Here is a 13441-nt window from a genome sequence, read left to right on the forward strand (position 1 = left end):
GAAGATAGGAAGGTAGTGAGGAGATTTGCACACCTCACTAAGAACATACGTGCTGTCTCCCATAATTCCCCTTCTTCTCTGGAAGAGGAGCTTACATGATAGGGAGCTTTAAGCCCAGAGGACCAAAGGCATTCTGGAACTGAGCGGGAGAGGGCTTCAGAGTAGATTCACAGCTGCAAAAGAATGGCTTTGTTTATCAAGAAGACTGTTGTTTTTTAATTTTTTAAAATCTGGGTATCCTTTCTACTACCTCCCTTCTCTAAACATAATTAAGATGCAAGCTGGCACTCCCCAGGAGGAGATAGCTGAACATTTAATTGCCCTGAGCAAAAACTTCTAGCAAAAGGTCACGCTACAATGGTAGCCCAGGCTCCTTTGCATTTCTCACACAGCATCGGGGATAATGCATTAGTCTGTGTGCACGGGGGACCCAACTCTGAGACAGCATCGGTCGGGCTACAGGGTTACCATTAAACGCTCACCCAGCCTCATTTTGAAGACTGTTTCTGTGGCTTGGATTCGTGCCATTGACTGCGACCCCAGCTGACCCTGTCTGAGTGGACAGGCAGGGTCAGAAGGTCTTGACCAGTGGGGACAGCTCCTCTTACCATAATGCCTTGTCCTTGAAGTGGGGCTAGGAAGACACATCTGCTGAGTGACAGACAGTGGGACTCTCAGAATTGGGTCATTACCAGCTGGGGCTGTACAGGCTTAGGATAGGATGTTTTCTTTTCTTTTGTTTTTATTTCAACATATTTAAGAAGGGGAAAAGTAAGATAAATATAAACAAAAGCTTCTTCTTAAACTGATGGCATCTTGTAGCCTCTACAGAATCACACCTGGTAGGTGCATCATCACAAAGCCTGTTGAAAGTCAGGGAGAGCTAGGTGAAGTTTATTTACTGCTTTACTTTTTAGACAGGGTCTCTCTTATCCCAGGGTGGCCTCAGATCACTACATGGGTGAGGATGACCTCGAACTTTTAACCTTCCTGCCCCAGCCTTCCCTTGTGCAACTGCACCTGGTTCTCAAAGTACTGCTACTCAAACCCAGGGCTTTGGGCATCCAAGGCAAGCAATCGAACAGAACCACACCTACGGCCTGTGATGTTTACACATAAGGAATAAACCGAACTTAGACAACAGGGTCTTTGGATCGAAGCTAACCTCAGGACTGGGTTAGGTCCTCACTGATACCACCAAAAATAGAGTTTTCCCATGTTTCCGCCTCACTTTTCTCAGCAAGATGACGTCCAGCCTCATCTCACGCTGATACTGTGAACATTAAGCCCTCCATGTTTCCCCCTTCCCCAAGCTGTTGGTAGCCACTGCTCTATTTTCTGTCCACACATTTAAATATTCTCAATGCCTCATACAAGGGAATCAAACAGTACTTTTGTGTCTGGCTTGTTATACTTAGCTTGCCTTCAAGATTCATTTTTTTTTCTTAGAACACGTGCCTGTTTTTTTCAAAAGAAGGCATACAGAAGGCTACCAAGTCTATAAAAATGTTCAAAATCACTAATCATCAGGTAAATGCAAACATAAAACAATAAGGTATCACTTCCTACCTGTCAGGATGGCCACTATCAAAAAAGCAAAGGGTATGGGAGAGAGTGTGGGAAAAGCAGACATACATACATACATACATACATACATACATACATACACACACACACACACACACACACACACACACACACACACACACGACCTTTGAACATTGTTGCTGGAAAATTAAAATACCTATGAAAACAGTGTAGGCTCTCCCCAAAAAATTAAAAGTAAGGCTTGGAGGCTGCTCAATATTAGGATACTCACCTAGCACACACAAGGCCCTGGGTTTGACCCCCAGCACTGTTAAATTGCAAATAGAACCATCATATGATTCAGCAAACCCACTACTAGGTCTATAGTCAAGAAGAGATGGAATCCATATTTAAGACAGAGCTGCACTCCCAATTTCATGGTTGCATTGTCTACAATAGTTAAGGTACAGCCTTAAGTGCTTATTAAACACTGAGTGGGCATAGCATTGCATGCTATAAAAACCTTAAGGGCCCCATATTAAAAACCAGAGAGTAATGCTGTCATACTGGCAACAATGAGGATGACCAAGGAGGACATCATGCTACGTGAAATAAACCAGACACAGAAAGAAAATTACTGCATGACCTCACTCGTGCACATAAATCTGAAAAGGTCAAACTCATCGGAGTGGAGAGTAGAATGGTGGGGTGGGGAGCTTGGGGAGATGTTGGCCAAGAGTATAGTTTTAGTAACTCAAGCTGGGTAAGTTCTAGAGATCTATTTATAGTGCAGAGACTATGGATAATAACAATATACTATATTCATCACGGTTGCTTAGGGAATAATTTTTAAGAGTTCTCACCACCAAAAAAGATGAGTAATACACCCACTAATTAGCTTGATTTAGTCCTTCCAAAATATATGCATTTCAAACATCTTATTTGTGACATGTACAATTTTTATTTGTTAACTAAATATTTATTTCTTTAAAAAGTTCAAAATAATTCCTTCTTAAAGTTGAGCAACGTTCCATTTATGTATTCACTACCATCATCATTAGTTGATGGACCCTTGAGTTCCATCCACCTTTTACCTGTTGTGAAGGATGCTACTGTGGACATGGGTAGGCAATGCTGAAGGCTTATTTTCAGTTATTCCAGGTATATACACAGAAGCAGAGCTGCAAGGCACAAGGAGTTTTGTATTTGTTTTTGGAAACCATCTACAGCAATTGCACATTTATATATCGGTAAGGAATGAGTTTTCCAATTTCTTTACGTATTTGCCATTGCCTGTTATTTTTTATTTACTTGACAACAGCAATGTAACAAATATGAGATGGAATCTCATTGTGCTTTTTCACTTTCCCACTGTTGTGGTTTGGAGGAAAATGGCCCCCGTAGATCCATCGGGACTGGTACTATTAGGTGGTGTGGTCTTGTTGAAGTAAATGTGGCTTTGTTGGAAGGCGTGTGTCACTAGGGGTGGACTTTGAGATATCAGATGCTCAAACCAACCCCAGTATCTCACTTTCTTCTTGCTGCCCATGAATCCAGATGGAGAACTCTTAGCTACCTCTCCAGCACCGTGTCTGCCTGCATGCTGCCATGCTTCCCTCCCTGGGAATAATGGGCTGAACCTCTGAACTATAAGTCAGCTCCAATTAAATGTTTCTTTATAAGAGTTGCCATGGTCATGGTGTCTCTTCACAGCAATAGAAACCCTAACTAAGACACCCAGTAAAGCTGAGTAGCATGTCACATCATTGTTAGTCATTTGTGGATCTTCTTTGGGGAATTATCTAAAGACCTTGACTGTTTTGAAATTATTATTATTGTACACGGTATTCATCCAATGATGTTCTGTACTTAGTTACCACTTGGCTCTCTATTTGCATCACAGTTCCCCACCTTGGATTGGAAGGACCATAGGGCTGGGCAGCTGGCTGTGATTTACAACAAACAAAGGGTCACAATGCTTTCGATTCATTTCAAAGATTTTTTTTTTTGGCTTTAGAATTGTTTAATTCTAAACGATTCAATCGTAATATTGAGCTATGTATTTTTCTCTGCTCTCCTCCCTGTCTCTCCCCTCCCCTTCAACCGTCTCCCATGGTCCCCATGCTCCCAATTTACTCAGGAGATTTTGTCTTTTTCTACTTCCCATGTAGATTAGATCCATGTGTGTCTCTTAGGGTCCTCTTTGTTATCTAGTTTCTCTGAGATTTTGAATTGTAGGCTGCTGTGGGAGCTCCTTCTGCTCCTTCAGCCAATAGCCTTTAAGAAACCAGTCCACTTGTGCATGGTCTCTTACACTATAAATGCAGCTGGAAAGCGGTGCTCACTCTCTTGCTTCCAGCTCTTGCTTCCGGCTCCTAGACTCTGTTCCTGTTCCCCATTGTGCAGAGGACTGTGATCTTGGACAATGATCTGTAAGTTTACCCTTTATTATGCATAATTCTGAACTAGTGTGGGATTATTTTGTAACTTCCACCATCATCTGGTGCCCAAATGTGGGGACTAGTCCATATTGTTTTGGACATGAGGCTGCAACTGCAACACCTGCTGGCCAATAATGATTATTACACCTACTCCAATTCATTGCAATTACTTTATAATGGTAAGATCTGAAAAGCTACAAAAATGACTAATACCATCCAGGAGTTCAATAATTATTTTGCTTATAATACAGAAGGTATTGTGCAAGACTTACGTGATTTTCCTTCCCTTTATTTGAAGCTAGGAATTAGCTTTGTCTTCAATATTATCTCATTAAAAAATGGTTTAATACTTTGGAGAGAGATAGCATCAATTTGACAAAATTATCTGAAAGAATTTGTGCTGTTGAACCTAACTATCGAAGTCTGTTGAAAAAAGTTATGACAGGTCCAAGAATGAGACATTATCTTTACTGGACAAGTTTCATACCTTAGAAAAGAACACTAGACAGGAGATTCAGACTTTACAAAAGGCAATAGTAAAAAAATTTGAAAAGATTGATGAATTTGTTGAAATTGATGAGCAGTGAGGGACAGAAGGTACAAGGACAGGATTTAGCCTCATTAGTATGTGCCAGACCGAGGGGTGACTTACACAGAGTTTTAACTGCATATCCAGTAATTTCCTCAGAAAGACCATCTGGCACAAAGTACCCTAAGGTAGCCAAAGAATATTCATGGGAACCAATATGTATGAGTGATTTAAAAGAAATAAAAACAAACAATAGTTTCTTATGGGCTACATTCACCTTTTGTCAGGGAAATGGTGAAAATGTGGGCTTCAAGCACTAAGACTACCCCATACTGTTCTGGATGATAGAATAAACCTGGAGGATGAGTCAAAAACTTCAGTAGGGAAACATGTATTCTGGTAGACTTCTATAAATGATCAAAGACCAAAGCTAAGAATGCATATACATGATATTGTAATTGAGGGATTACTAGACACAGGTGCGGATGTGACTATCATTACTCCAGAATCTTGGCATCCAGATTGGCCTCTTCAAGAGGCAGATACTTAATTCCTAGGAATTAGAACCCTATCTCAAGTAAAAGAAAGCACGAGGTAGGTTGAATGCATAGGGCCAGAAGGACAGAAAGGAAGGCTGAGGCCATATGTAGCCAATATTGCAGTGAATTTATGGGGCCATGACCTATTGCAGCAATGGAATACCCAGGTTAACATTTCTGAAGTTCCCCAAACTCATGTTTCTGGGAAGGATATTATAAAATATTATAAACAAAGGTCACCAGCCATTCAGTCTGTACAAGAACACAAAGCAAATAGCAAACCCTCAAAGGTACTAACAGCCTTGCCTTTAAGATGGTTAACTGAGAAACCCATATGGGTTTAAAATGGCCTTTACCGAAAGACAAATTGCAGGCTTTAGAACAGCTGGTACAGGAGCAATTAAATGTTTACCATATTGAAGAATCAACCAGCCCTTGGAATTCTCCTATATTTGTTGTTAAAAAGAAATCTGGAAAAGGGAGAATGGTGACAGATATAAGAGCTGTCAACAAGGTTATTCAACCGATGGGCCCTCTACAGTCTTGAATTCTTCTGCCTTCTCTATTGCCAAAAGGATGGCCTCTTATTGTTATTGATTTAAAGGATTGTTTCTTCACTATACCTTAACAAGAAAAGAATTGAGAAAAATTCACTTTCACAGTGCGTACTTATAATAATTCTCAGCCTACTAGGAGATACCAGTGGACCATCCCCCCACAGTCAATACTCAAAATAGTCCCTCCTTGTGCCAATACTTGGTAAATCAGCCATTTGAAATAATACATAAGCAATTCCCCAAGTCTATAATTTACCATTACTCAGATGACATTTTGTTATCAGACTCAAATGCAGATACTTTAGAAAAATGTTTGAAGAAGAAAAAAAAGTTTTGTCTTAATGGGGATTACAAATTGCTCCTGAAAAAAATACAAAGAGGAGATCTGTCAATTACTTAGGTTACAAAATAGGTTTACAGAAAATTAGAACACAAAAAGCACAAATTAGGAGAGACTGGTTGTGGACTCTTAATGACTTTCAAAGATTATTAGGAGATTATTAGGAGACATTTCCAGTCTATGACTGGCTGTTGGGATAACACCTGACCTAATAGTTCATTTAAACAAAACCTTAGATGGTGACAAAGACTTAAATAGTCACAGAAAATTAACAGCTGAAGTGGAAAAAAATTGATGGTATTAAAGAAAAATTACAGGAGGCACATGTAGATAGAGTGAATCCAAATCTTAATTGTATTCTAGTTATATTGACTTCCAGAATATCCTCCTACAGGAATTTTAATGCATAGGGAAGATATTCTCTTAGAATGGATCTTTTACCACATAAACAAGTAAAAAAATTTAAAAACTTATGTGGAAAAAGTCTCTGAATAAAAGGAAAATTGAGACTTTGTCAACTAGCAGGTATAGACCCAGCAGAGATTATAGTTGGTTTTTTTTTCTGCTGATGAAATTAAAAAAAAAAATTATGGGAAGATAATAAACCTTGGCAACGAGCTTCTGTTAATTTTGGGGGAGAAATTAATAACAATTATCCCAAAAGTGGTAGAATTAACCTTATTGTTGGGGGAGCAGACTATTTGGTGTTCTGTAAATTTCTTGTATCTTCATATGCATATTTTTCTTTAGATTGGGACAGTTTTCTTCTATGATTGTGTTGAATACATTTTCTGTGCTTTTGAGTTGGATTTTTTTTCCTTCTTCTATCCCTATTACTCTTTTCATGATATCCCACATTTCCTGAATATTTTGTGGCAAGCTTTTGTTAGATTTAATGTTTTCTTTGACTGATGAGTCTATTTCCTCTATTGTATCTTCAGCACTTGAGATTCTCTCTTCCATCTCTTGTATTTTTCTGTTTATGCTTGCATTTGTGGTTCCTGATTATTTTCTCAAAATTTCATTTTCTATAATTCCCTCAGTTTGTACTTTCTTTATTGTCTCTATTTTGGTTTTCAAGTCTTGAATGGTTTCTTTCACCTGTTTGATTTTTTTTCTTGGTTTTCTTTAAGGGATTTATTGATGTCTTCTAATTTTTTGTTTGTCTTTTCCTCCATTTCTTTGAGGGAATTTTTCATTTCCTCTTTAAGAGCCTCAAATATTCTCCTAAAGTTAATTTTTAGGTAATTTCTTCTGCTTCATTTATATTTGGGTGTTCACATCTTGCTGTTGTAGGTCCATTAGTTTTTGCTGGTGTCATGTTGCTCTTTGTGGTGTTGAGTTTTTCCTTACATTGTTATCCATCTTTTCCTGATTGGTGTAGTTGGGGCTGTGTCTCTGTTGATCAATTTTTTCAGGTGCCAGAGAATCCAAGGCTCAGATGGTTACTCCTTGTGGTACAGTCAGGGCCACAGTTCCAGTCACCCTGAAGGTCACTTGGGGTTCATTTGGCCCTGCTCCTAAGGAGGTTGCTTGCTTGGGGCTGCTTCTGCTGAGGTTGCTGCCTTGGGCCTGTTCTGGCAGAGGTTGCTGGCTCTGATCTGCCTCCTCAGAGGTTACTGATTCACACCCAGTTCCTCAGAGCTCTCTGGCTTAGGCCTGGTCCCTCAGTGGTGGCTCCCTTGTACCTGTTCCTGTGGAGGTCGCTGCTTCATGCCTCCTCAAGCTGAGGTCGCTGGCTCAGGCCTGCTCCAGTAGAGGTTGCTGGCTCAGGCCTGCTCCTTATTTCAAAGTTCTTTAGCTTTGAGATGTTTTTGAACAGAAAAAATGAGGATAATGTCATGGGTTCTGAGTTAGGGCCCAGACAGGTTGCCCAGTCAACATAACCTAAGGAAGGCCTCAGAGGGTCCATCTAAGGAAGACTCTAAGGCACCATAGTGAAGAACATAATTGACCCACCAAATATGGGTCTCATGGCTGTCCATTGCCTGGATCCAGCACCATAAGCATTCCATTTAGAAGATCTGACAGAGCATCTGCAAGCAGCATTCACTAATGAAAATGAGATAAGGCCATTCTTGGAAGAGTGTGCCCCAGAAGATACTCTTTGTCATGAGACCAATCAGGTTCCTTTCTAAGGTCCCTCAGAATAACAGCCTGGGAGCAACTAAGACTTTCCAAGGCTGACAAGGCACAGAGTGGACAAAGGAAAAGATAGCAACACATGGGAAAAGTTTTGGCTTATAAAACTCCAACCTCAGGCAGGAACAACAGTAAAAACCAATATGCAGAAGCAGATATGAGTGCAGCAGAGATGATCTCAAAAGTTGTCAGCATCCCCCACACTGCCCATATCCCAATGATCTACAGACATAGATCAGCAATCAAGATCAGCAATCAAGGAGTGACATCAGGAAAGAACACTTGGCAGTTTGAACTATGTTACAACAAGTCCTACCAGTCAGTGAAAGGAACACTGGCCTAAGTTTGCCTGAAGAGCCTTGGGTGAGAAGTCTTGGCAGTGCTCAAAATAGCCAGCCAAGCTAGAAAGTCTTTTGCTTCTGCTTTGAATGGCTGCCCGCCCTGGTTGAAAGTCAGCTTATAATGCAACTGGATAGGGTCTTGGTGTGGGTTGTCAAACAGCAGCATCTGAGATACCTTGACTGGAGGCATCAAAGGACTAAATGCAGGGAGCTTGGAGCTGGATGCTGGCTGCAGCTTCACTCGCATTGACTTGGTGACAGTCACCTGAATCATACTGTCCCAGACAAGCTGGGTGGCAGTGCTCATCATGGCCAACAGCAGCACCTGCACATCTGGGTGGCCAGGGGCCCCAGTCTGGGGAAAGTGCAGCAGAATTCTGAAGCCATTCCGGTCACACACGATGCTGGGTGGCAGGCTGCTGGGCTTCACAGATTCCAGTGGGATGTACACTTGAGCCAGAGGTATATTCTGTGAGGCTGGGGAAGAAGCCAGTGGTCCAGCCTCCCAGGGACAACCTGAAGAGGACTTGGTATCTGGTGGTACTTCTTTGGGGATGCTCTTTTTGCAGAACCTAATTCAGTGGTCCTGGAGATGGCTGTGGCGAGAAGAGATCCAGCAACACTCCTGCAGGCTGAAAGGCTCTGGACGCCAACCCCCAGGAGTGTAAGGGCAGCCACCTGCTTGTCTTTACAGCAACTTGGAATCACAACCTTGTTCCCAGCGGTACCATTGTATCACTGATCTCTATGGGTGCCGGGTCCTAATGAAGCAAAACTGGAGCTTCCAGGTCAACGAGGGGCAGCCTTTCTGTAGGCTATTTGATTCAGAGAGACTCTGGGGACAGGAATGTCTCCCTCCGCAGTGGGTCACTGTGTTGACTTCAACCACATTGACTCAGCCCTCTGCCATCTGTTTGTGCAGCCAGAAAGCCCTGGATGAGCAGGCCATTTGCTTGAAGAATCTCCACCAGTGCATCCTTACCATCGGCTGTGTCACTTGCTAACTGGAACAGGGTCCACCAGAGCTTCTCACATCTTTCATAAACAACTTGCATGCAGGACCTCGTGGTCAGGCAGGGCTGCGCCTGGCCTGTGGTACAAGCTCAGCATCTCCCACAGCATCTTCATGTGGTTCTGTACTTCCCCCATCGCACTGACTCACTTGAAAACCGTCTCAGACTTTCCTTGTTCCTCCTTGACCAAATTCTCCATCAGCCGGTTTGCAGTCGGAAGGTCCTCAGAGTGTTTGCTCTTGAGAAGTCTTGGCAGAGACTTTGACATTTCCTCGTCAGCATCAAAGATGGAGCTCTTTGGCCAGGAAGAAGGTGGGGGCAAGATTTTATCCATCACTGGCTTAGGATCTTGCTGTGTTAGTCCTTGCTTCTTCAGCGCTTGATGAGCATCTCGGATCTTGATGTCTTCTGGAAACCAGACCATCCAGCTGAAGAGAAATCCAGTAACTCTTCCTTTAACCTTCTCTATTACCCATGCCCCTAGGTACTTTGGGGATAATACTTTGATCAGCTTGTTCAGGAAGTGGAACTTGGCCTCCTCCATGTGGATTATTGCCCCTCCACTTCCCCCACCCCGGAAGCGGTGCCTGCACATTTCCAGCATGGTCAGGGAGTAAGGGGCTTCCTTCTCTTGTGGAGACTGGATCTTTGGACCACTAGCCAGGGTGTATATGCCAGGCCATTGGGGTTATTGTTAAAACACTCGCAGAAATTCTAGATAGCTGAACACTCCTGCTCCACTGTGTGTGGGTCTGTGGCTGTGTTGAGCCACAGCTCCAGCACCGAGGTGAGGTCCAGGAGCTCCCTCAGCTCAATGGGTCTGCTCCAGGGCTCTGGTCTCCACTGCCACTGCTGTCTATGCAATTGGCCCAGCCCAGTGCTGAGGTCATAGTCTGCAGTCACCCCTGCCCCAAAGCTGCAGTCTCTGCCACTGCTTAGCCTTCTCTCCAGCTGCCAACACAACAGGGCAATTTTAGTATTATTGAGTTCTTTCTTTTATTTTTGAGGTTTTAGCAAAATTATGTCCACTTCTCTCTTCCCTTTAAACCCTCCCAGAGATCCTTCCACACCCCCCTTCAAAATCACAGCCTCTTTTTTCCATTAACTGTTGTATGTATATTTATGTATGTATGCACAGATACATTCCTAAATATGACCTGTGTAGTCTGTGCAGTGCTGCTTGTATGGATGTTCTCAGGGCTGACTATTTGGAACTAGATGTGCTCTTTCCTGACAAGACTATTTCTGTTATTGCTTAATAACACTCAGTTCTCAGTGTAAGGCTGAGGCCACAGGGGCTTCCCTCATCCACTTTGGCGTGTCTGTTTGTGTCATTCTTGTTCAGCTCGTGTTTAGGCAGTGACATTGGTGAGATTTTTATGGTTGTAACTTCTGATATTGCTAGGAGACACAATCTCAGAGCAAACTGCCTGGTCCTCTGGCTCTTACCATCTTTCTGTAATGTTCCCTGAGCCTTAGATGCAGGAGTGTTTTGCAGATGTATCCGTTGGGGTTGTGTTCCACAACGTTACATTTTGATTGGTTGTGGATGTCTATCGTATCCTCCATCTGCGGCAAAGATAAGTTTCCTTGAAGAGGGCTGAGGACTGTACTTATCTGTGGTTATAAGGCAAATGTTTAGATTGTCGTTGTGGATTATGCTGTCTTAGAAAAGTAAGCTCTCTTCCAAGAGCCATGACTTCATTAACCCTAAGTAGTTGGCTAGGTTCCCAGTACCATGAATGGTTTCACTCTTGCTGAGCACATCTTAAGTCCATTGAGAGGATCGTTGGTTACCACCAAGATATTCATGCCACTATTGCAACGCCAGGGTTATTCTGCTGTGCTGGTCATTGTTGTGGTTCACAGCTGTCATGGCTGGGTAGGGCTGTTGGTTGCTTCTCTCCTTCGAAAGCTTGCCTGGTATCTTCTTACATCATGAAAACTAGTCTTCAGGGAGGGAGCATCCGGCTCAGTTCCTGTTCAGAGGCCTCTAGATCCTGTTTCTGAAGTGCGCAGTGGCTTCAGCAATAGGGCTTACCTTCTGCCTCTGGAGGATGAAAGGTCAACAGCAATAGGCTGTATGTTTTGGGAATCATCTGGAGAACCTGGGTAAGGGCTTCTCTGTCTGCTCCTGGGGATTTACTTAGAAAAAGTCTTTGATTCTTCGAGGGAGCATTGCCAGGCCAGATGAGAAAAGCTTATTTGAACTATATATTTATATATAGAATCATGCATCTACAGTGTCTTGTTGAGATAAATAGCTAATAATACGATTTCTTATTACCTTTCCTGACATCCTTATTGTTAATTTACCCTCCTCCCTCACTAAAGGGTCCACCCTTTCCCCACTGTATCTTGTTATTCCCCTTTACCCTCCTCCTGCTTTCTGTTGTATTTACCCCCTTCCCCTCTCACTAAAGAGCCCCCTTTCCCTGTCAATCTGAACAGATCCCTGTGCCCTGCTACTTCCCTCTATATTGTTTCCCAACCCCTTTACTCCGGGAATGCCCCCCCTTACTAAAGGAATGGCCTCTTTTTATTTACATGCTTTCTGCGGTTACTCTGAGATATGTACTTGAGGATTTGGAGCTAGGAGCCTCCAATGAGAGAGAACACGTAATGTTTGTCTGTCTGGGTCTGGGTTACCTCACTCAATATGACCTTTTCTAGATCCACCCGTTTATCTGCCAAGTTCTTTGTTTTAGTTTTCTTTACAGCTGAATAATACTCCATAGTAATTATGTACCACATTTCCTTATCAATCTGGAGGCTGTGGGGCATTTTGTTTGCCTCCATTTCTTAGCTATTGTGAGCAGAGCACCAGTGGACATAGCTGAGCAAGTGTGGGTGCAATAGGGTGTGAAGTACTTTGGGGGTATGCCAAGGAGGGCATAGCTGTGTCATATGGCAGGTTTATTTTTAGCTCTCTGAGAATCCTTCCCGCTTTTCTCCACAGTTGTAGTTCCAGTCAGCAACCCCAGCAGCAGTGAACACACGCTCCCCCCCCCCCACGGCTTCCAGCGTTTTTTGCTGGTTGTTTTGTTGATCTTTGCCATTCTCACTGGGTTAAGATAAAATCTCAAACTTGTTTTGATTTGCATTGCCCTAATTGCTAGAAATGATGAACATTTTTTTTTTTTGGAGATATTCCTTAGCTATCTTTTTTTTTTTTTTTTTGAGAACTCTTGTTCAGATCTCATACCCATTTTTTGAATGAGTCATATTTTTTTCTAATTCTTTGGGGTTTTCTGAGTTCTTTGTATGTTCTGGATATTAATCCTCTGTCAGAAGTACAGCTGGCTACGATTCTCTCCCATTCTGTGGGTTTCCTCTCTGCTCAGATGATTGCTTCTTTAGCTTTGAGGAAGCTTTTTAGTTTTATGAAGTCTCCCTTATAAATTGTTGGCCTTAATCCCTGGGCAAAAGGAGTCCTGTTCAGAAATCCTTTTCCCACACCTTTATCCTGTATGGCTCCGTCTATGTTTTCTTCTAGCAGTTTCGGGGTTTCAGGTTTTAAGTTTCGGTCTTTGATCCATTTGGAGTTGGTTTTCATACAGGGTAATTTCACTCTCCTGTTTGTGAACATCCAGTTTTCCCAGCTCCATTTGTTGATGGTGTTTGTTTTCACCAGCTTGTGTTTTTGGCATCCTGATCAAACATTAAGTGGCTGAAGTTACATGGACTTCTGTCTGGTTCTTTGAGGCTGCCCCATTGGTCTACACGGCTGTCTTTTCACCACTACCGTATTGCTTTTCTTACTGCGGCTCGTTAATGCACCTTCGTGTCTGGAATGGTAACACCTCCAGCTCTGTTCTTGTCCTCAGGATAGTTTTAGTTATCTGTGGTGTTTGGTGGTTCCAAATAAACTTGAGGATAGTTCTGTGAGGGATGAGTTATGGATTTTGATTGGGATCTCACTGAATCCTTAACTAACTTTTGCTAAGTTGCCTATTTTTATAATGTTATTCCTATCAATCCATGAGCATGGATGTTTTTCCCTCCCTCCCTC

At 42.5% G+C, this 13441-nt stretch overlaps 1 pseudogene; it reads right to left on the reverse strand.

Moving 5' to 3' along the window:
- Window positions 1-8414: 8414 nt before the first annotated feature.
- The window catches only part of LOC101989040, a 13369-nt pseudogene continuing 8342 nt past the window's right edge, over window positions 8415-13441 (reverse strand).

The sequence above is a fragment of the Microtus ochrogaster genome, unplaced genomic scaffold, assembly GCF_000317375.1.
Source record: "Microtus ochrogaster isolate Prairie Vole_2 unplaced genomic scaffold, MicOch1.0 UNK3, whole genome shotgun sequence".
Taxonomy (NCBI): Eukaryota; Metazoa; Chordata; class Mammalia; order Rodentia; family Cricetidae; genus Microtus; species Microtus ochrogaster.